Below are 24,839 nucleotides of genomic sequence, written 5' to 3'. Positions count from 1 at the left end.
ATTGCCACTTTTTACCTATCAGATTGGAAGGTTATGGTAACCAGTAGTGGATAAGGATGTGGGGAATTTGGGAGGTGCCTGAGTGGCTCAGTCGGTTAAACATCCGACTCTTGATTTTGGCTCAGGTCATGATCTCATGGTTGGTGAGATTGAGCTCTGTGTTGGGCTCTGTGCTGACAGTGTGGAGCCTCTTGGGATTCTCCCTCTCCCTCTCTCTCTCTGCCCCTCCTCACGTGCTCTTTTTCTCTCAAAATAAAGAAATAAACTTAAAAAAAAAAAGGATGTGGAGAAGTTGGAACTCTTACACACTGTTGATGGGAATGTAAGTTTCCTTGGAGGTAAATCTGACAAGTATATTGGAATTTAAAATGTGCTTACCCTGTGACCCAGCAATTCCATTTCTAGAAATTTGTCCTGTGGATATATTCATACACTTGCATGAAAAATATGAATACAAAGTTTTTCTTTATAGCATTGTTTGTTATAGGAAAAAAAAAAAAAAAAAAGACATGTGATGGTTCCACACAATGGAATACCATTAAGCTGTTAGGAATGCAATGGATCTCTGTTTGCTAATATAGAAAGACATCCACTATTAAATATTATTTTCTTTTACTTATTTATTTTAAATACACTTAGAAGCTCTTATTTATGTATGTATGTGATCTGTATACCCAGCATGGGGCTTAAACTCATGACCCTGAGATCAAGAGTCGCGTGTCTACCAACTGAGCCAGAAAGGTGTCCCTGTTATATTTTTATTTATATTTATATTTTTACTTTTTAAATTATGTGTGTGTGTGTGTGTGTGTATTTAAAATATTTATTTATTTATTTATTTTGAGAGAGAGAGTGAATATGTGAGGGAAGCAGAGAGACAGAATCCCAAGCAGGCTCTGTGCTGTCAGTGCAGGGCCCGACACGGGGCTCAATCTCAGGATCTGCGGGATCATGACCTGAGCAGAAATCTAGACTTGGACACTTTGACTTAGCCACACAGGCGCCCCTTATTTTTTTAATGTTTATTTATTTATTTTGAGGGCATTTTGCTAATTGTTTTCTGTAGGTCTTAAAGCTTTTTTGTCCCTCATTTCTCTTCCATCTGTTCTGTTGATTTTTGTATTGGTATGTTTTATTCCTTTCTCATTTCCTTAACTCGCTTAATTTTCCTAACTTTGCTTAACTGACTGAGCCACCTAGGCGCCCCTAAACTATATTTTTTAAAAAGTCATGTTACAGAACAGTATGTGTAGACTATTTCTATTTTCATAAACTGTAAGGACTGTTATTGAGGTATTCCCTTTTTTCAGAGAAGGTATTCACTTTTTACTCTATATGCTTCTATAATGTTTACTTTCAATAAGCATGTGAGGAAGGGGTTAACTGAGAACATCTTCATTTGAGAATTTTCTGTAGTAGTAGGGGAGGAGAAAGAAGCTGGGCAGAGAAAAGAACCGCTCCATTCATATGAGATGTATCAGTCAAGTTTTTGAGTCAGAACTGAGGCCTGGATGGGCAGAAAGGGAGATATAATGGGATTGAGACCATTTTGTGGAGGTTTTAAAGGCAATGATAAAGAGCCTGCATTTGATGTGAAAAATGATCTATAAAATGGAAATGATAATGGTACCTAGTCCATTGGCAGTGACTGACATACAGTAAGTGTTCATTGTTCGCTATTATTATTGAATAAAAATGCATTATCTTTTGTAAGCCTGAATAAATTAATGTGTGGTCTTTTATTATGTATGCTGAAGATTCTGCTGACCCCTCTGACAGACCGCGTAGCTTGTGTGTTTTTCCAGTGGTGCTGATGGTTGGCTCAACCATCAGCATTCTTCACCATTCATCCTCCCACCTACCAACTGTTAGTATCAAATACTGAAGGGCTACAATTTTACCTATTTATTTACTTCAAATGTTTACTTATTTTGAGAGAGAGACAGAGAGGGAGGGTCAGGGAGAGGAGAGAGAGAATCCCAAGCAGGTTCCATGCTAACTGTGAGATCATGACCTGAGCTGAAATCATGAGTCAGACGCTTAACCAACTGAGCCACTCGGGTGCCCCCTGACAGTTCACAATTTTAGAGTTTTAGACATAGGATGCCCTCCAAGTTGCTTTTGGTTTTGTTTACCAGTGTTATCTTGTATACTAGTCAACATTTGGGGGTTGGAAAAAAAGAGGGGAACAGGTAATTTGGATCGAAAACATCTTTTCTATGCCCATGAGATTTGGACTAGATAATGTCACTTTGCACTGAATGTGTTCATCAGTTTTTGTTAGCAGCACAGTGTAAATGAGCATATTAGCTACAACACCTACATTGGCAGCCAGCAGTCTGCTTGTGAATTCTTTTAGAAAATGGAAATCTGGCAAGAAGTGTTCCTGAGCAGTTGAAATATCTTTGGAAAAATTACGTAGAACAAATAAAGTAGAAAAAAATTCTCCTCCAAAAAAAATTGTTTCACCACTGAAAGCCATGAGAAAAGATGTTTTACTTGTGGATTGAGATGTGACAGTGTAATTTGGTAGGACTTCAGAGTTTATTCTGTATTTCAACCTTTCATATAAGTTTGTCATTTAAAGAGTTTGAAGGTATATTCATATTTCATGAAAAAAATTTACAAAACTATTTCAAGAACGATGAATTTCTCACTTTATAGTATACATATTCTAATGTAAATTCTTTTTCCTTTCCACTTCCAGTTAAAATGTATCTTAAAGCATATGTCTTTTTGAGGTTTTAAGATAAAAACCTTTAGCAGAAATAACAAGAAAAGTTTATATTTAAACACAGTACTTGGCACTTAAGAGGTGTTCAGTAAATTTTCATTAAATAAATTAATGTGGCTCCTGGGTGGCTCAGTAGGTTGAGCGTCTGACTTCAGCTCAGGTCACGATCTCACAGCTCGTGAGTTCGAGCCCCGTGTTGGGCTCTGTGCTGACAGCTCAGAGCTGACAGCTCAGAGCCTGGAGCCTGCTTCTGCTTCTGTGTCTCCCTCTCTCTCTGCCCCTAACCCACTCGCATTCTGTCTCTGTCTCTGTCTCTGTCTCTGTCTCTGTCTCTGTCTCAAAAATAAACATTAAAAAAATTTTTTAAAATAAAGTAATGTGTGCATGAATGAAAAATATCTTGAATCTGAACTTCATTCCCTATGATTTGGGCACAGTCTAGCATTGGTGTATAAAGGCCTTTTGTTCAGCCCCCATTTCCATGCCTATTTTCCTCTCCCACCCCACAAGCACCCTCTCTAATGTGTTTGATGTATGTCCTTGATTCTATATGCATCTTTCTAAAGTGCTTAGTGATTTAAAAAAAAAAAAAACAATAAAAAAAATGGGGCACCTCGGTGGCTCAGTCAGCTAAGCATACGACTTTGGTTCAGGTCATGATCTCCTGGTTTGTGAGTTCAGGCCCCGTGTCGGGCTCTGTGCTGACAGCTCAGAGCCTGGAGCTTGCTTCGGATTCTGTGTCTCCCTCTGTCTCTGCCCCTCCCCCACACTCATGCTGTCTCTCATAAATAAATAAATTAAAAAAAAATTTTTTTTTAATGCTTAGTGATTTGGGGCGGGGGTGGGTACTTATCATTCATTCTAAAATTTTTCACCATACTTCACTGTTGCAGAATTTGGCTATAGAATTCTCCCTGTAAAAATGCTTTAGCTCTGGGGCGCCTGGCTGGTTCAGTTGGTGGAGCATGCGGCTTTTGATCTCGGGGTTCTGAGTTCAAGCCCCATGTTGGGTATAGAGATTACTTAAAATCTTTAGGAGCAAGCTGGGTGGCTCAGTCAGTTAAGCATCCGACTCTTGGTTTCAGCTCAGGTCATGATCTCAAAGTTTGTGGGTTTGAACCCTGCATTGGGCTCTGTGCTGGCCATATAGACTGCCTGGGGTTCTCTCCTCTCCTCTCTCTGCCCCTTCTCCACTTGTTCTCTCTCTCTCTCTCTCTCTCTCTCTCAAAATAAATAAACTTAAAAAAAAAAAACCCAAAATCTTTAAAGAACTACGTTATAGCTCTTACTTTGGTTTTACTCTTCTCACTCAGCCCTGTTTTAAGATCTGGGAGTGTTTTTGGATGTACACTTAGCTAATTGCTCCAACCTGCAGCATGCTGTTCCATGGTGCGCATCCATTCCCATAGTGATGGATGCCTAGACTACCGTAAACAGTGCTGCTAACAGCAGTCTTGTTTGTGTTCATTATGGACACGTGGAGAATGTGTTTGGGATACAAACTCAGGAGTGGCATTGTAGCATAGGTACCGACAGGCTGCTGAGTGGTAGATCAGCGCGTACCCCTCATAGGCCTTGCGTTCTCCACCTCCCAACACTTGCTATTGTCCACGGTTCGAATTTTTGCTATATAATTATGTCTTATTTTAATTTATATTTTCTACTTACTAATGAGTTTGAACATTTCTTCATATTTTAGTTAGCTGTTTCCCTTCTGTGAAAGAAGCATGAAAGGATAAATGTAATAAAATTTTTTAAAACTTTTTATTGAAGTATAATTGACATATAACATTATGTTAGTTTCAGGTGTATAACATGATTTGCTATTTGTATATACTGTGAAATGATCACCTACAATAAGTCTAGTTGATATCACCATACATTGTTATAAATTTTTTTTTTCTTGCAGTGCAGACTTTTTCCTAATGTCTTGCTAATTTGCTTTGAGAATAGATCTGGACATAGTATTTTATTATTATTTTAAAGCTGGAGGAGCTCTTGGTTATGCATTATATTTTATAAGCTATTATGTGTTTTCTCAAACTTCAAAAAGAACATCATACTTTATGCAGAAGCTTAAAGTATTGTTTTCTTCTTGATTCCAAGAGACTGAAACGAAGGTGTTTTTTTATGCATTCAATTTGAAGGCTGTATAGTATGCTACAGTTAAGCCAGCTTGCACATTCATCTCTTCCATTGCCTTCATTGATGCCAAAAGGAGAGCAAGTGTTTTTACCAGAGTAGATTGGGTGGGAGAGTGCTTCATTGCAGTAGTTTAAAAAGATCTCCTTGGCCACAAATCAGTAGACTATCACAGAATCTTAGATCCAGCTATTTTCCATGTGTGCAGCCTCCCTAGATGTCAGAAAACTGAGTAAATAGTGGGCAGCACCCTCTCTAATTGCCTGTTTATTGAAGAGCCCAATACTTGATTATAAGTATGATCTTAACATCCATGAGATAGAAGTAGATAGTATTAAATACGATGAACGAATACTATTTTAGGTGCATTTGCTATGAGAGGGCAATAGAAAATCTGGATGTTTTCATTTTTGCAGTATTTGGGGATAGAGGAGAGCATATTTCCTGAGATGCCATTTCTTAGGGGCTTATACAGAAGGTTGGGCAACAGTCATTTCAGGTTTGCCGGTGAATCCCACTGCTGTTTGTTTCAGTCGTTAGGAAAGGATACACGACCCTGACACAAAACGTTGACTTGTTTCAACAAAGCTGCAGTATTTGCGTTTTCCTGAAGAAACAGTTGTCTCTTAAGCGTTTTCACTTCTTACCAAAATGTGATGCAGTCAAGTTATTCTTTTAACTTTGATTTAGCATCTGCTTGAGTGTGTGAAAAAGTAATCTTAATTTGTGAAGTGTTTGATGTAACCATAAACTATGAACTTTCCCCAACCATACCATAATATGTTTAAATTTTTCCTTTTTTTTTTTTCTGGCTTTGTGATTATGACTTTTGAGTAAGTATCTGTCAGCCAAACATTGTTTCCTACTCATCATAGTTTTCAAGCAAAGCCACACTCTCTGCTAAGGTGTAGTGTTTTTCAAATAACTTGATTTTGCTCTGCCTTGAAAATTACGTTTTTTTCTTTATCATTTTCTTTTTCCCTCGGAAATCTTGCTTGGGAAATCATGTTTTTTTAGATGTGATTTTAAAACATTCTCTTTGGGGCGCCTGGGTGGCTCAGTTGGTTGAGCGTCCGACTTCGGCTTAGGTCATGATCTCACAGTTCGTGAGTTCGAGCCCTGTGTTGGGCTCTGTGCTGACAGCTCAGAGCCTGGAGCCTGCTTTGGATTCTGTGTCTCCCTCTCTCTCTGCCCCTAACCCACTCGCATTCTGTCTCTGTCTCTCTCAAAAATAAAACATAAAAAAAAATCAAAAATAAACATTATAAAAAAAATTTTAAACATTCTCTTTAACCTTTTGAAGAATCTTTTAAAATTTAATATTTATCAATGCTAAGCTGTGTGCAACATAAAAAGTACCCTGCCTGCTTTCCCTCTCCCCAACATTTGACCTCTACAGGGACCCCATTTTCTGTTCTTCCAGCTGTTTCTTTTGGCATTTAATGCCGTACTTTTAGGCAGTAGACTCATGCTGCTATTCTTTTAAAGTCTGTATAGATCGTTCTCTAGACCTGCACAGCTATCATCCTTGGATCTACCTTTCTATATAACAGTTATTTCCTCCCTATGTTGGGACTCCCTGCTTCCTGGATGCCACATCTTTCCCCTTCGTTGTTTATACTTAAGCAATTCTTCCAGAAGGTTCCTAAGAAAAAGGTGCATAGGATGTAAATTTGAGAATCTGCATGTATGAAAATGTCTTCTTTTTCTTTCATACTTGATTTATAGTTTACCTGGGTGTAGAATATAGAATAATTTTCTGAGTTTAGCAGGAATTGTTCTATTGATTTTTAGCTTCTGTTGTTGCTAACGAAAAGTCTGATGATGTTCTGACTCTTTTTTTTTTTCTTTCCCCTCGGTTGGAGGTGGTTTAGGAGCTGATCTTTGTCTCTGATGTTCTGAAATTTTATGATAATCTGCCTTACTGTGAGCCTTGTTTTATCTGTTGTATAGGGCACACTGGGGGCCTATTCAATCTGGAAACATGCATTTTTCAGTTCTGGGAGATTTACTTGAATTCTTTAATTCTAACCAGCCTCCACCTTCTCTCCCCCCCACCCTTTTTTAAAGTTTTTATTTATTTACTTTGAGAGAGAGAGTGCATGTGAGCATGTGAGCAGGGGAGGAGTAGAGAGAGAGGGAGAGAGAGAATCCCAAGTGGGCTCTGCACTGTCAGCATAGAGCCAGATGCGGGGCTCAAACCCATAACCCTGCGATCATGACCTGAGCTGAAACCAAGAGTTAGACACTTAACCAACCGAGCCACCCAGGTGCCCCTCCCTCTTCTCTCCCTTGCCCCTGGTTTTTCTCTTCTTTCCCTCTTGTATTCTTATTCTTTGTGTTTGGAATGTATGGACTGATGGGTCCTTTAATTTGCCCATTTTTTCTATATTTCATCTTTTTTGTCTCTGTGCTCTGCTTTCTGGAAGATGTCTTGAACTTCATCTTCAGACACTTCTAATTAGGTTTCTGCTATCATATTTTTAAGTTTCAAGTTTTTTTCTCTGAATGCTGCCCCCCCCCTTTTTTTAAGGTTTTACTTTTATGTAATCTCTATACCCAGCATGGGGCTTGAACTCAGAACCCTGAGATCAAGAGTTGAATGCTCTACCAACTGAGCCAGCTAGGCGCCCCTCGGCATATTGCTTTTTTTTTTTTTTTTTTTTTTTAGTTTATTTATTGTGAGAGAGACGGAGACAGTGCGAGTGAGGGAGGGGTAGAAAGAGAGGCAGAGAGAATCCCAAGCAAGCTCCGTGTGCCAGCTGTGGAACCCAACAGCTTGATCCCACGAACCATGAGATCATGACCTGAACCAAAACCAAGAGTCTGTCGCAACTGAGCCACCCAGGCACACCTGAATGTTGCTTTTTAATAGTCTTCTATTTCTGTTTCATGGGATAGTTCTTCTCTCAGTATGTTAATTGTAATTACATTTTTTTCCTGCAGTTTCCTGTACCATCTGTTTCCTTAAAATACCTTTACTTGATCATTTATTTTAGTTTTTCATTTAGGGGATTTTCTTAAATGTATAGCCTTGGCTGTCTTACTCATGTTCCATAATGAGCCACTGAAAAACTGAAAGCTGGGTTTGACAGAGTGGGGGCTTCTAAAAGTTGGCTGGTGCTATTATTCATTATAAGATAGTTAGGATGGGGCGCCTGGGTGGCTCAGTCAGTTAAGCGTCCAACTTCGGCCCAGGTCATGATCTTGCGGTTTGTGAGTTCGAGCCCTGCATCAGGCTCTGTGTTGACAGCTCGGAACCTGGAGCCTGCTTCGGATTCTGTGTCTCCCCCTCTCTCTGCTCCTTCCCAGCTCGTGCTCGCACTCTGTCTCTGTCAAAAATAAATAAACTTAAAAAAAAAAAAAAAAGATAGTTAGGAGGTCACCTCTAGTAGTCAGTACTCGTAGGTGTTTTTCTGTGGGGCAAATTCATCTCCAGAGAGAATGCTCCCATCTTTGGCTTATCCCTGGCTGAAACATTTGGGGAGCTGAATGGAGAAAGAGCTGGGGATTACCTTTCAGGATATCTACTTTCCCATAATCTCCATCTTTTTAGACTGCTAGGCCTTCCCCCAGTTGTGTTTAAGTCCAGAGTCTCTCTAGTTTCCAGAATAGGCTTCCCATCTTCTGACCAGTGGCTGCTTGGGGTTAGGGTGGGAATCTTGGGTTAGAACTTTCACCCTGTTCTTTTTCAGCCCTGTCTGCTGTCCCCACTTGCAGAGGTATTCTGAGCTTTTTGGTGTGTCCCAGCACAATTCAGTTTGCTCTGGGCTTCCCCTTAATGTGCTCTTAGGTTTTACATTCTATGCTAAGTCAAATAACCTACCCATCTGCTTTTCATCTTCCAAAAACTTGTAGTGGTTTCCTCTCCTATTCTTTTTTCTTGTAGCTCTTGTTTTTACTGCTGTTCTAGTGGAGTTACGGAGAGAACAAAAGAGGTAAATGTGGGTGTTCAATGCATCGTGTTTTATCGAAAATCCAAACTTAGTTCTCTAATGCACTTTTTCAGTGCAAGACTTAGAATGGCTTGTTTAATTGTAAAATTTTGCTACAGTACAGAATTCTGGATAATGTAGATTCATTTTCTGTTTTGCTACCCTTATGGATGAATGCCTAACACGTAGCTTGCTAGAAGATAATGATATCTGAGTGGCTTTAGGAAGTTTACAGATAGAATAATAGAACGTTAGGTCATCAGGTAACTTAATGTTACTTTTACGGATGTGGAAACAGAGCCAGGGTGCAGAAGTGGCTTATTTATGTTTGCTAATCTATCTAGAACTGGAAGTGAGTCTCTTCTCCAGTTGTCTTTTCTTTACCAGTATGGCTCTGTTGTCTCTCATTAAAGTAGCTGGAAAGAGAAGCCCTTTATCCGTTGCTCATGGTACCCACATGTCCTGTTAATTTTATGTACGCTTTAAGTTTGCAGTCCTGAGTGTGGAGGGATTTTTTTTTTTTTTTTGTATTTATTTTGAGAGAGAGCAAGTGCACAGAAAAGCAGGTGAGGGGCAGAGAGAGAGAGAGAGGTAGAGAGAATCCCAAGCAGGCTCCATGCTGTTAGCATGGAGCCCAACATGGGTCTCCAGCTCACAAATTGTGAAATCATGACCTGAGCCAAAATCAAGAGTCAGACGCTTAACCAACTGACTCATCTAGGTGCCCTGGGGGATTGTTTTTAAATGTTTTTCTATTAATTTGGGGGGTCCAGTTTTATTTTGGTGAACTTCAAAACTTAAGAAAATGAGTATTTACCATTTAAAGATGTTTCTGTTTTGAAGAATTTATATTAAACATTTAAAAAGGTTTCTTTTCTTTCTTCCTACTGTTCCATTCTCAGTGGGTTCCAAAAGTTCTTTGAGGGGGAATGTGGATATATCTGTTAAAATTAGACAGTAATGTGGAAAAGGGAAGCAGGTGTAAAAAGATCAACAGGTTTCTTTGGAGAAATCCTAGAATGCTTTCTTTATCAGCTTTTCAAAATTTAATTCCCAGTTCTTCTCCTCTAAGACCTCTGTCTCCATTTTACCCCGTGCAACATTAATCTTTTGTCTTATTTCCCTATTCCCTCTTGTATTCTGTACATTTGCCCACAGCACACTACTGAATTCATTATATGATGACATAGAATTCTTTGGTGATTTTCTTTTATATGTAAAATATTTGGGGCAGAACCGCTGCTTTGTACTTTTGACTAAATTCACTTACGCACATGTTTCCAGAATGCCTTCTTTGACTGAGGCACCAGGCTCCTCTGTAGGTACTGGCATCTGTTGGGGTACATATTAGGTCTAGATTCCTGATGGTTGGTATAAATTCACCTTTTCTCTAGTCACTGTTTCAAAGTAATTGAGAAAACAGGATCTCCCCCTTTGTGTCACGTTGGTGGCTAGCTGCAACAGCTGGGAGCAGAGTGGGGAAACCTGTTATTTGGAAGCGAAGGGGTCTAACGTTCCCTTGTGTGGAAAGTGAACATGTTGTAAGAGAAGCCTTCTGACATTCCTTACAACCTCCAGGTTTTATGATCATAAAGACGTGCTCCCAGGGAATCAACAATACCCTTCGTAAGAACTAACCCACAAAGAAAAATAACGTCTCATACGGTTGAATGGAGTCTTTTGGAAATGTTTCCATAACTGAGCTAAGCTGTTGCCATACATAATCTGAAGTAATCTAGAACACTTAGAATGATACAGCATTTATTTTATTTTTTGTTTTTTTTCCTCTCCCCCTTTTCTAAGATTAAAATGTGCTTTCTCATTATACTTTCGAAATGTTTTAACTTATTTTGTCTAATTTATTTATTGTGAAATATTATATATGTGGGATATATTTTAGGACATACATTTTGTTATATTTTTAAAAGATTTTTAAAAAGATTTTATATTTATTTTCTTTTATTTTTCGTGTTTATTTTTGTGAGAGAGAGAGAGAGAGAGAGAGAGAGAGAGAATGAGAGGGGGAGGGGCAGAGAGATGGAGACAGAGGATATGAAGTGGGCTCCATGCTGACAGCAGAGAGCCGGACACAGGGCTCGAATCCACAGACCAGGAGATCATGACCTGAGTCAAAGTCGGACACTTAACCAACTGAGCCACCCACGCACCCCAAGCTTTCATTTTTAAGTGATCTCTCTACCCAGTGGGGCTCAAGAGTTTCATGCTCTACTGATTGAGCCAGCCAGATGCCCCAAAACATCATGTACATTTTAAAGACCAAGGCACCTGGATGGCTCAGTCAGTTAAGCATCTGACTTTGGCTCAGGTCATGATTTCATGGTCCGAGAGTTCAAGCCCCATTTCAGGCGCTGTGCTGACAGCCTGGAGCCTGGATCCTGCTTCCAATTCTGTGTCTCCCTCTCTCTCTCTGCTCCTCCCCTGCTCGCACTCTGCCTCTCTCAAAAATAAATCAACATTAAAAAAATAAACATAAAATAAAGACCAGTGAAACAAAAGCCGGGATAACCATCCTATAAGTGTAAAAGTTCCCTGTCTGATCCTCCCTTATACCCCACCCCAGGTTAATCACCACCCTGACTGCTATCAAGAATGTTAGGATTTTGCTTCTTTTTCTATGGTTTAAAAAAAATATTCATTTACTTATTTTGTGAGAGAGCACACACACTTGAGCTAGCGCCAGTGGGGAAGGGCAGAAAGATAGGGAGAGAGAGAATCCCAAGCAGGCTCTGTGCTGTCAGCACAGAGCCCGTCAAGGGGCTCAATCTCACAAACCATGAGATCATGATCTGAGCGGAAATCAAGAGTCTGACGCTGAACTGACTGAGCCACCCAGACACCCTTTTTTTATTATGTTTTAAATTCTAAACTTGGAAACAAATTAGCTCAGTAATGAGAGGCCTTAATTTCTTTTACATGTGTGTTTTATTTATTTTTGCTTATTATTAAATGTTTATTTTTGAAAGATGGAGAAGGGGGGCAGAGAGAGGGTGTGGACAGGATCTGAAGCAGGCTCAGTACTGACAGCACAGAGCCAGATGTGAGGCTCAAACTCATGAACTGCCAGATCATGACCTGAACCGAAGTTGGACACTTAACCAACTGAGCCACCCAGGTGCTCCCTAAACCTGCTTTCTTAACCACAACACCTAATTAGGGTGGTGTTTTATAACTTGATACAGTTTTATATTTTTAAAATCTAGGTTTATTTTGTATCTTGGAATACTATAACCAGATAACAATTTAGCCATCAGGCTTTTTGCTAGAACCATTTAGTTGGAAAGCTCTACAGGGTTTTGGTTCTTGTCCAAACACTCCTAACATCTCATTGCTTGGTACAGATATATAGTCCTAAATCTTTTTGTATCATTAGTACTGTCCATTTTAGAGCCCTTCTAAAATGTTTATTTTATAAATACCTGTTGTTTTTTTTTAATTTTTTAAATGTTTATTTATCTTTGAAGGAGAGAGACATACAGAGCTTGAGCGGGGGAGAATCAGAGAGGGAGACACAGAACCCAAAGCACTCTCCGTGTTCTGAGCTGTCAGCACAGAGCCCGATGTGGGGCTTGAACTCACTGGCCACGAGATCATGACCTGAGTGGAAGTTGGACGCTCAACCAACTGAGCCCTTATAAATACCTGATTTTTTAACGGGAATTTTCAGAGAAAACCAACAATATCACTGTATAGAATAGCAGATAGTGATATGTAGGTTAGAGTTAGCTTTTAAGAGATTTTAAGAGCTGTGATTATAGGAAGCATTTTTCTAATATTCAAAATTCTTAAAATGTTTTCACGTTTGTAAGTAATTTTTGGCACTTATTTTGATAGGATTTCCAAGAGATAGTTTCTTTACAAAACAGTTATTGACTCTAGTGAATTTATATTTCCTTTGCAGAGTTATCTCTGAAAAGAACTAGCTGCAGTGATGTCTTTTTTTTTTTTCTTAAGTAAGCTCTGCACCCAACATGGGGCTTCAACTCATGACCCCAAAAATCAAGAGTCTCATGTTCTACTGACTGAGCCAGCCTGCAGTGCTAAGTCTTTATGTTTAAAATTTAAAATCAGAAACTGTTTCTACGGAAGGAGTGCATATTTACAGTTCAGTCTCTTCTTGAACAAGATATGTAAAGTGTCTCAGGATATTGCTAACTGCCAACTAAATTTTACCATGGCACAAAACTTTACTTAATTAAACCTCATGTTCTTTGCCACTGATGTAGAGTGACTGAATTGCACTAATTATCTTGGGGCCTAGGTACTGTTTTTTTTTTTTTTTTTTTTTTTGCTGTGTGATCCTGGACTAGTCATTTAATAACCAATTTGAGTGTCCATTCTTCATCTGTAAAGTGCCACTGACACCTACCTCGTTTGTGAGAATTAAATGCACAAATATATGCGAAAACACCTCACACAGCACGGTATCTAGTAGGAGTATAATAAATGTTCATAAATGTTCTCTTCCCATTAAAATTGCTGCTCTGTGCTGACAAAATTGTTGTATGGTATTTATAAAACGTGCTTGGTAATGACAACTAATGTTTTTAAAATGGTTTGAATGTATGCTGGCAGGCTGAACTCTACCAATTAATAGTATTTATTATATGTGGGGAGTATAAAAGCAGCATTAGATTTAAGCACAGTGATGAAATACCAATTCCGGTGTGTGCTCTGTGGAAGGCTGTTTTCGTGGCTGTCACTGCTTCTCTGCACACTAAATGGGATCTGGTATTGCTTTTGTTTGCATGTATTTATCTTGGATGACTGGGGAGAATGCAAGCATATCATGCTATTGCTTTTAAGTCCTTTTATATTGGGGGGCGCCTGGGTGGCTCCATCAGTTAAGCATCCAACTTCGGCTCAGGTCTTGATCTTGTGGTTCGTGGGTTCAAGCCCTGTCGGGCTCTGTGCTAACAGCCCAGAGCCTGGAGCCTGCCTCGGATTCTGTGTCTCCCTCTCTCTCTGCCCCTCCCCCGCTCATGCTCAGTCTTTCGTTCTCTCTCTCTCAAAAATAAAATAAACATTAAAAAATTTTTAAAAATAATAAAATAAGTCATTTTATTTTTTGGTGAGAAGAAATCCCCAGTGTGGCTAAGATCTTATGCCCTTTAATCCCTATAAGTTGGTAGGTAAGACCAGGATGTTATTTAACTAAAAGACGCAGATACCAAATACATTTTAGGATTCTTGCGCTCCACATGAAAGATCAGGTTCTTTTATCCTAGCATGTCCCCCCCAAACACCTGAAATGTTCAAATATCACTGTCTCTTCTCACCACAATAATGATCTAAAGTCTCTGCTATTTTTGGTAGCAAAGGAAAGAAGACCTAACCCATGTGCAGCCCTTGTCAGTTTACAGTGCACTTCCACACACGTTTTCTTGCCTGATTGATGCAGCACCCTTGGAAGGGAGTAGAGCTGATGTTATATCTATTCACACGGGAGACTGTAGAGATTCCCAAGACATCAGTGAACTGCCCAGGGTCACACTGCTAATATGAGGATTTGCTAAGGCTCTTGCAGTCTCCTGTGTTCTCATGCCCCTTATGAATAAACAGGCCCATCTAGTGTCTTATTAGATATGGAAATCAATCAACACAGGTAGACTTCTAGAACTTTTTTGATTCTAACCACCACACAGGAATTTAGGGGGAAAAATATTCTAATGTGTCACTTGACCATCTTTCTAATGTGTCGCTTGACACTCTGGATCTCTCACACATCATTGTATTGGTCCCAATATATTTTTATTTCAGAAGGCTGAAACAACGCGCAGCGTTTTATTCTAAAACAAACGTGCATATGTAGAGATGAGAAAAGTTATGGCTTACAGTGGCAAATGCCATATGAAGTTTTTAGTTGAAAATGCTTTGTAAATGTTAGAAAGCATATTGCCTAAGAAGTAAAATTTGAGATCAAGCCCAGTTTAAAAGAGGGGGTCCTCTATCAGCAGTTCATGCAACCAACAGTATATATTAAGTCAATAGGACACTAGAATGAGAAACGACCTCTTCTCAGAAAGTTCATAGTCTAGGTTGATATCCCATGTACACTGTATAACATAGCTTCATAAACTCATGGACCATATTTCTGTTTAATGGTGAAAAAACATTTTCTTTTTAGTTTATATATTTATTTTGAGAGGGAAAGAGAGAGAGAGAGCAGGGGAGGAGCAGAGAGAGAGGGAAAGGGGGGGGGAGGGAGGGAGGGAGGGAGAGAGAGAGAGAGAGAGACCGAGACCCAAACAGACTCCATGCTGTCAGCACAGAGCCCAATGCTGGGCTTGATATCACGAATTATGAGATCATGACCTGAGCCAAGATGAGGAGTTGGACTGAGCCACCCAGGTGTCCCGAAAAAGCACTTTAATTTTTTTTTTCAACGTTTTATTTTATTTTTGGGACAGAGAGAGACAGAGCATGAACGGGGAAGGGGCAGAGAGAGAGGGAGACACAGAATCGGAAACAGGCTCCAGGCTCTGAGCCATCAGCCCAGAGCCCAACGCGGGGCTCGAACTCACGGACCGCGAGATCGTGACCTGGCTAAAGTCGGACGCTTAACTGACTGCGCCACCCAGGCGCCCCCCGAAAAAGCACTTTAATAAACAGTTTGTAAGAAATCAATTCATTTGGCAAGTGAACTTAGATTTTGCCACCTAGATTATTCTTTTTTTTTTTTTTTTTAAGCTTACTTACTTAGAGAGAGTGAGAGAGAGCAAGCTTGAGTTGGGGAGGAGCAGAAGGAAAAGGGAGAATCCCAACGTGGGGCTTGAACTCATGAACTGTGAGATGATGAGCTGAAATCAAGAGTTGGACACTTAACTGAGCCACCCAGGTGGTCCCACCTAGACTATTCTGAATCATGGTCAGAGTGTGTAAGATCAGTCCTAGCACCTCTTGTATTTCACACAAAATCATAAATCTGTTTTGCAGTTTCTGTGCGGAGATCCTAAATTCGAACATAAACCATTAGAGCCATTAATGGGTGAAACCCATGGCAACTAATAACTTAGAACAGTAAAATCAACAGATCTTGAAGCTTTTGTTCATGCTATGCATACTGTGCTCTGAAATGTAGTGTTAAATGTTTCTTTTTACATGATTATTTACTCTGGGCGACATGTACAAATTGTGGAATTTCAAATTTGAGTGGGCCTGGAAATCACAAAACTCTTTAGTAATAGAGTGTGGACTGAAATCTAGGCTTGCTGATATCCAGCCTAGCTTTCTCTCTTCCTGCCAGTCGAACCCAGACTTCCTAATTTGGCATCCAAGAGACATTTAATTATGGTGTTCTTATAATTTTCCATGAGGTTTCTCTATTTAGTGGTGGGTGAATGTAAAATTTTTCCTTATTGTATGAGTTTAGTCTGCCTTTGTATCTCCTAAGGCTTTTGGCCTATTTTTATTTTGATTAGATATGACTGATCATTCATAATTTAAAAAGTTACTTATGAAATTGACTCAAAATTACAGAGAAAGCATCTAACTCAGGTTCTAAGCCATTGGCTCTTCAGCAGTAACAGTGAAAATACGTTTCCACTTCAAAACAATCAACATTAGATGTAGCTTCCTGGCTTACCACACCTGCCTTGTCTGCTCTCAGCGTTGTCTTCAGGCACCTGAGAGGTATGCTTGGAAGCACCTTGAAAACCATAGAGTGCTATAATAATCTGTTGCATGCATGCATTCTTGCATGAGTCTTCTGATTAATTAATTGTATACTTGAGACTTTTTGTAGTAAAACATTTTGCTATATGAGCTTATAGATTGGAATAGGCCAAAAATGGGACCAGGTCAAAGAAAGCACTTAAATCCAGCAAGGCCTCGCTGGTACTAAAATCATAGAGTGGGGGCACCTGGGTGGCGCAGTCGGTTAAGCGTCCGACTTTAGCCAGGTCACGATCTCGCGGTCCGGGAGTTCGAGCCCCGCGTCGGGCTCTGGGCTGATGGCTCAGAGCCTGGAGCCTGTTTCCGATTCTGTGTCTCCCTCTCTCTCTGCCCCTCCCCCGTTCATGTTCTGTCTCTCTCTGTCCCAAAAATAAATAAACGTTAAAATCATAGAGTAGATGGGTGGTTGGAAGTAAGCCTAGAGCGCTGGTGCCTTAGAATGTGAATAGAAATGACAGATGGATTTGAAAATTCTCTTTGGGGCACCTGGGTGGCTCAGTTGGTTGAGCATCCGGCATCGGCTCAGATCATGATCTTGCAGTTCGTGAGTTCGAGCCCTACATTGGGCTCTGTGCTACCAGCTCAGAGCCTGGATCCTGCTTCAGATTCTTTGTCTCCCTCTCTCTCTGTGCCCCTCCCCCACTCACACTGTCTCTCTCCCTCTCTCTCTCAAAAATAAATAAACATTAAAAAAAAGAAAAAAATTTTCTTTGTTTAATATCCAGCGTGTTCTTTCATCAGTATTTATTGAGCGTCTTGTAAAGACTAGGCACAGTTTTAGACATTACTGATGTTCACAGTAAGTAAGAAGAGGTACTATTGTTGTCCTGCAGGAGTTTACAGGGGAAGATAGTTACAGACAAGTATAGATAGGATAATGAATGTTTGTATTTTGGAATGTACCACGTAACTGACCTTGCCAAGAAAGGCATAATCTTGGTTAGATTTTTTTTCACATTTAAATTTATTAATATTCTCTTGATGAACTTTCTAAACTTTAGAAAATATGTTATAAAATACATATTAAAAACATTTTGAGATACATAATATACAAATTATATTTTAAAATATAAGCTACATATAGTATAGTTTGTATATTAAATCTTAGTTATATTTAATATTTAGTTATATTTATTTTATATGTTTAGTTAACTTTAATTACCTAGAATATGAATCTATTCTACTTGGTAAGCCATCTGAACATTACCTGTCTGACCACATTAATATTAGAGAGGTCTTCAAGGAAGGGCATCGCTGGTCTCATTTGAATGTTAGTCCTTGGTGCTAGTATTTCGTAAGAGCAGAAGCCTGATTTTGAATCCTAGCTCTGCCCCTTAGTAACTGTGGAACTTATTTGTGCCTCAGTTTCAATGTCTGTGAAATGGGAATAAAGATAATACTTAAGTCATAGTTGTTGTGAGAAGTGAATGAGTTAATATGTGCGAGAGTGCTTAGATGAGTGGCACACATTAAAGGCTACATACGTGCCGTGGGCAGCTATCCTCCTCCTCCTCATTATCATCATCATTGTTATTGTTATTACTTGATGGAATAAAAATAAGGTAAGGTTTTCAAGAATGGATTTTCTCCTTCTCAAGCCCTGAAAATTGCTCTAAAGGTAGAAAGATAAAGGAAGGAAGCTAAATCTTTATCGATCATCAGCTATGTGCTAGGTAGTGACCTAGCATTTTACCTACATTCTCATTTAGTCCCTATACCAGTGCTGTGAAGTATATGAGAAGACAGGCTCAGACAAATTAAGAAACTTGCATAAGGTCTTGTACTAGTAAGTGGACATCATGATGATAACTGGTCTCTGTTACTCTGCATCCTGTACTCTTGCCTTGCATAATGCCAGAAAACCTGAGAACTCAGCAAGTTTCACTAGGAGGTAAGCTTGAAATTCGTTTGTTAGGGACTTTATTTTTAATGACCATTTAAAAGGATGTCTTCTGTTAGTTTGTTCCTACTGTAGCGATTTATTTTATGTATCTGTAATTCCACTCTTCCCACTCAAAAGTATATTGCAGTAGTTTAGGGGCACCTGGGTGGCTCAGTTGGTTAAGCGTCCGACTTGAGCTCAGGTCACGATCTCACGGTTTGTGAGTTCGAGTCCCACGTCGGGCTCTGTGCTGACAGCTCGGAGCCTGGAGGCTGCTTCAGATTCTGTCTCCCTGTCTCTCTACCCCTCCTCCACTTGTGCTCTGTCTCTCTCTCTCTGTCTTCAAAAATAAATATTGAAAAAAAGGATATTGCAGCAGTTTAAATGCTATAAGTAGAATCTACATGGAAAATATTTGAACATTTGGAGTCTTATTAATAGTTTTCAGAATTAAGCCAACTTATAATTTCCCAGTTTTCAAGATCATCATCATAATTATTGAGGTCATTACTCCTCAGATTAATAGCTGTTTTACTGAGTTTTTTTTTTTAATTTTTTAATGTTTATTTCTGAGACAGAGAGACCGAGCATGAGTGGGGGAGGGGCAGAGAGAGAGGCAGAATCCGAAGCAGGCTCCAGGCTCTGAGCTGTCAGTACAGAGCCCGACACAGGGCTCGAACTCACAAACTGTGAGATCATGACCTGAGCTGAAGTCGGTCACTCAGCCGACTGAGCCACTCAGGTGCCCCAAGTTTCATTGAGTTTTTAAACCTAAACTCCATGTAGTCATATATCATAGGTACTGATCCTTTTTATTTTGAATTTATAAATAAAATTCAAGAAATTGCTTTTTTTTCTCTTGCTATATATTAGCCCAGCCTTATGGATTATTTCCCCCATAGGTAATAGAGAAGAGGAAACCTAATCAATGGCTGTGGAATAATATGGAAGAAGATGGAAAAAACTTGTTTAATGGGTAAGAAAAAAACTGTAATAGTATTATGTATGGCCAATCTGTAGTAAGTGGTCAAGGTTGGTATCCATTAGGGTGAGTGATCAGTCCCTATATTTGTCTTAACCCCATTCTGAACTTTGACCATCTCTTTCCTTCTTACTGTTGTGAATTTTTCAGTACTATGAGCTGACTTAAGCTATGAGGGGACATAACCATATTTGAAGACAAAAGTAGGACCTATAGATCAGCAACTATACTAAAAAACAAGTCTAGGGTGGGTCTTGAAGCTTACTGGTGGCTAGATAGAGACCACATACGTCACGACCTATCAAGGGTATTAACCACCCCTTCTCATTTTCCAAATACTGCCAGCCGCTATGATGTTAGGCTCACTGTGGCCATCCTGTTCATTTAGGCACGTGCACATTATGTCAGTGGAATTCCACGGAAAGCCCAATAAAATGTGTGGCTAATTTATGAGAGATAAATTTTTTTAATCATACAAGTCCATACATTCTTATTGTCAATAATTCAAATGTCATAGATAACCAAAATCCTCTTCCTAAACCTTAGTCCCCCCCCCTACCCCCCAAGGGTATATGAGTGTATGATATGTATTTGTGCAACCTTCTATTTTGCCTAATGATTGAAAACTTGGGTTTAGAAGCCAAATTGATTTTGACTAGCTATCATTAATTTGGGCAACTTAATTTTTCTGTGCCTCAATTCCTTGGGTGTAAGTGGGGACAGTAAAATTCCTGTTTAATCGTGATGTTGAGGATTAATTAGATAATACATCTAAAACACTTGGAATAATGCCTGGAACATAGTAAATGTTCAGTAAAAGCGTTAGCTATAATTTTCCTCTGTATCCCAGTTAGCCTTTTTATGTACCAGCCTTCCACAGATGAATCTTTTTCTGATACACTGCAGGAGTTAAGCCATCTTATGATAAGGTTAACCATGGTGGCATGGATTTTTAAAATTTTTCGTGAAAGTGTTCTTTTTGGTTTCAAGCTTCAGTTCCCTCCAAGTATGCTGCTGGACTGTATGTGAGAATAGAATTAGACACCTTCGGCTCTTACTGCATATCTCATGGTGTACATGATGCTTACAGGGACACATGCATAAAACTACCTTCTGGCTGTGATAGTCTTATCCTGCCCACAGAAGTATCTGTTTTAAAGCAGAATGCATGATTCTCTTGTTTCTAGATAGGTATGTCAAATTTTCTGTTAAGACTCTTCCAGTCTATTTTGAGGGACAAGTCTTTTTGAGGTTTTTTTCTTGTTTCACAGAATTATAATAATTATGAAAATGTCTTTGATATCTTTTCCATGGCTTGTCAGCACTTTCTTAGGTAGTGCAGACAATTACCTATTTTTAAGAAGGAAGGACACTAAGATAGTCATCTCTCCTTAATATTTTCCTCCTGTATTGTTCTGGGGCTCTATTAGATTGTTATGGACTGTTCTGTCTGCTCTATTTCAGAAGACTAATATATAAAAACAGAGTTACCATTTACTAAGTACTTTTTTCCGTGTTAGGCACTGTTTTAAGTGTTTACCTATTTCTTCATTATCTCATTTAACCCCATCATGTACTTATGAGGCAGATGCTGCTGTTATCTTTATTTTAAAAGTTGAAGGAACTGAGGCACAGATTAAGTAACTTGTCCAAAGTCACATTGCCAGTGGCATCTTTAGGATTCAAACCTAGATCGTCTGTTCCAGAGCTTGCAACTGCTGGCCTACTTTATAAACTCATAAGGTTTGTTAAGGTGGGTATAAATTTAAGTGAGATAACAGAGCCAAATATTTCCTGAAAAAGTCACCATAGCTAATCTGTTTTTGTATGACTGTGGGAAGGAAAATTTGAAATCATGTATCTTCTTAAGTATGGGGAAAAGGATGGTGTGAGAAGGTAATCTGTAAATAATTATTTGTCTTGGACCATACTTAAATGAATACAGCTGTTTTGCTTTTTTCTGAATCGTATGTAGTAGATAGAAAATCACTTGCACCTGGCTAAGGACCGATATGTACATGTTTAAAAGGGATTAGAGTGAGTTGCTTTTGTAGATTGCCATTTAGCTGCTATTTGTAGAAACGGGCACTCAGAAAGATTGAACCGTGCAGCATTTTGGAGCTGATTAGTGATTGGAAATTGTTCTTTTGTTCTGTTAAATAATATTTGAATGACAGCAGAAAGTTGTGCAAGGAAAGGCAAGGCAGGAGAAAGGTGACTTATGTATCTTATAATTAGAATGTCACTTAGAAGTGATGGTCTAAACAGTAAATATACATTAACAATCAATATTTGTATAGGAACTGTAAGGAGTTAGAGTATGTGGGTTTTGTTCCGAGGTCTGTCTTGTCAGGGAGAAACATTGGCTTTTCCTCACATAGCAGTTCATTTCCTGTTGAAATATGGTAAAGTACAAAGGGTAAGCAACATTTAAGATAATAACAACACTGATAAAATGTTTTGGCTTTCTTGTAAACTGTGATCATATGTAGTCAGTGATGTTTTCCTGTCTCCTTTTTTTTTTTTAATGTTTTATTTATTTTGAGAGAGAGAGCGCACACACAAACAGGGGAGGGGCAGAGAGAGAGAGAGAGAGAGAGAGAGAGAGAGAGAGAGAGAGAGAATCCCAAGCAGGCTCTGCACTGTCAGCTCAGAGCCCAGTGTGGGGCTCAGTCTCATGAACCATGACATCATGACCTGAACGGAAACCAAGAGTTGGCTGCTTTAACGGACTGAGCCACCCAGGTGTCCCATCCTCTCTATCTTTTTTAACTCCATTTCCTGTTTGAATCCCTTCCACATGTTGATCAGTTATGGCTGTTAGTATACATACCTTTTACAACAGTGTCTTTAAGAGTCGTTTAGGGGTCCCTGAGACTTTTTCAGGAGTCAAAACTATGTTCATGGCAGCACTAAAACATTATTTGCTCGCAAGTATGTAGTGGAGTTTTCCAAAGGCTACGTGATGAATAACCAACTGAATACAGAAACAGATAGGAGCATATAGCTGTCTTCCTTAATCCAGGAAAGACTTGCGGAATGTAAAATAAGGCTACTCTTCTCTACATTTGCAGTGAGAAGGACTAAGGTTTATTTCTATGTTAGAACATAAAAATGAGCCCAGTGTGAACCAGAAAGTCATGGTGCCCTGTCTAGTGATTGAGTGGATTATGGGTGGTCACAGGTGGTGCCCACCACACAACATTTCCCTATACATTCTAGTGACATCCTGATAGGCTGAGGCTGTGCCCCTGGTCTAGAGAAATGAAACTTCTGCTCCTTTTTCATAATTGTGCTAGAGGGTATATTCCAGATTATAGTCTGGAGAAATCTGGAGAAAGAAGGGCTTGATTTGAAGTGGGAATACTGTCCAACCTTGCCAATGACCCCTCTGATATGTGCCACAATTGGAATGTGGGAGCAACCAAAAGGACCTTTCAGGACAGCCTTTTATTTGACAATATTAACTGAGCATCTACTACGTTCCAGTCCTGTTCTAGGGGCCGGAAATAAGTCAGTGCACAAAATAAAAACAAAAACGCCTCTACCCTCATGGAGCTTACATTCCAGCCTTGGAGTCCTTTGGTCTAGGCACAGCCCTCTCTTCAGGGGAGTCTCAGAGTTGGTGATGGCTGCTGTGGGTCTTGAACAATGACTGTTGTTTCTCAGTGACTGCTGAGGATAGAGTGGAAACTGCTTAACATGTTGTGATTTTATTTTTTATTATTAAAAAAAAAAAACAGGTACAAGTGGTTTGGGATTTTTCAAATCATACATGGAGCAATAAAGGTAGCCTATCTCATCACCCCTGTTGTGGCTGTTTTAATCTTGTTTTGTTTTCAAATTGGCGCCGCTTTTGTCAAGAAATTTAACTTAAAAAAATTCAATACCATCCGATGTTAAATTTATTCTAATTGTTTTTCATTATTTGAAGAAAAATGTTCATACATCCGTGAGATTTTCCTTGCCTGGTGAGTTGCTCCCAGGACCCTGTAATTTGTTTAATAGACTTTTATACAGAAAGAGATTACTTGGCTCATTAGATTGAGTCACTTAATAATGACTTGAAGGTTAACTAATGCGGCCATCAGACTCTGCTCACTGGCTGGATGTCTATCATATCACTCACTGACTTCAGTCATTTCTAAATGCAGACAACTAGGAGTACCATTAGAATATTAATGGAAAAAAAAACTGACATTCAAAATATGAATGACCAAAAATTGCCTCTAAAGATTATTTTAATTTTAGGATACACTTGAATAGAAGCTCTTTTTTTTTTTTTTCTTCCAATTGGGTGGCATTGTGACCTTAATCAGAATGCACCAAATGCCTGTTGTCTATTTAGCATTGCTACCTGCCAGGTGCCCATTTCTAGCCATGCCTGGTATACTAAAGACCAGAATGTCTAGGGTTCACATAAAATCCCAGTCTTCTGCCAGAGTGGGAAAGACATAGCCACTTGGCTGCTTAGGGCAGAGATGGGGGAAACTGTAAGGGATCATTTCAAAGATGCCCAACCAACCTCTTTTTTTGTTCTTTTAAATCCCTTAAATCCCACACCTTACCTCTACCTTCAGAGAGATACATGGAGTCTCTAATTCCTGGGCCTTCCCAGTTTCTGAAGTTCTGACCCACTTGCTTGTTTGTTCGCCCTGATGTGGGCAGCATTTAAATTTTAGCATGCCCTTGTCTGTTACAATTTTCCATTCCTCTGTTTACTTTCCAGATTCCAAAGTTGTGATATCTCTCATGTACTGTTCTGTCATTTGCCACTCTTTGTGTCCCTATGAATTTATGCCCTTTATTGCCCTTTACTGGGATTTTAATGGGATTTTGAGAGGAAAGGAGATAAACATGTATTCATTCTTCCATGCTTTACTGGAAGCCCAAGTTGTAACATATATTATCGAGTACATGCAACATCCCAGGAGTTGTGTTAGACACTTGGTCTTTTCTCTCATTTAAAAATCCATTCAAATGTTATTGAGGTTAGAATATTCATTCACATTAGTGCTATTCACCTGGTATTTTTTGAGCACCTCCTATATGCTAGGCACTGTCACGTAAATTATTTCATTCAATCATCGACATCCACTCTGAGGCATATAGATAATACCTCATTTTAATGAATATGGAAACAAATTTAAAGTTGCAGGCCTAGTAAAAGGTAATGCCGTGTTTGAGATAGATTTTTAAAAATAAATATGCTTTCTGTGTATCAACTATCTATTGGATATTAGATAGATAATTATTGTGGGTTTTGTTTGTTTTTTATGTGAGCTCTATGCCCAATGTGGTGTGGGGCTTGAACTCATGACTCCAAAATCAAGAGTTGCATGTTCTACTGATTGAGCCAGCCAAGCACCCCAACCGTTGTGGATTTTTTAAGCAAGGGAATATAGTATAGGGTAAAATGCTGTTTTTGTTTAATACAGTGATAATAGTTAAGAGATATGGTAGATCTAAAAA

At 39.2% G+C, this 24,839-nt stretch overlaps 1 protein-coding gene across 12 annotated transcripts in view; it reads left to right on the top strand.

Annotated features, from left to right (window-relative positions):
• USP49 (ubiquitin specific peptidase 49) overlaps positions 1 to 24,839 on the top strand; it is a 95,714-nt gene that overhangs the window by 16,224 nt on the left and 54,651 nt on the right. For 9 of the 12 annotated variants that reach the window (XM_023253959.2, XM_045057539.1, XM_045057537.1 and 6 more), the window contains one exon: positions 19,288 to 19,361. The exons of the other annotated variants lie outside the window; for them this stretch is intronic. The gene's annotated coding sequence lies outside the window, so the exon portion shown is untranslated. The remainder of the gene's footprint in view (positions 1 to 19,287; positions 19,362 to 24,839) is intronic. 12 annotated transcript variants of the gene reach the window in all.

The sequence above is a fragment of the Felis catus genome, chromosome B2 (genome assembly GCF_018350175.1).
Source record: "Felis catus isolate Fca126 chromosome B2, F.catus_Fca126_mat1.0, whole genome shotgun sequence".
In the NCBI taxonomy this organism is placed as follows: Eukaryota; Metazoa; Chordata; class Mammalia; order Carnivora; family Felidae; genus Felis; species Felis catus.
The sequence above is the reverse complement of the archived record's forward strand: the minus strand, read 5'-3'. Positions and strand labels throughout refer to the sequence as shown.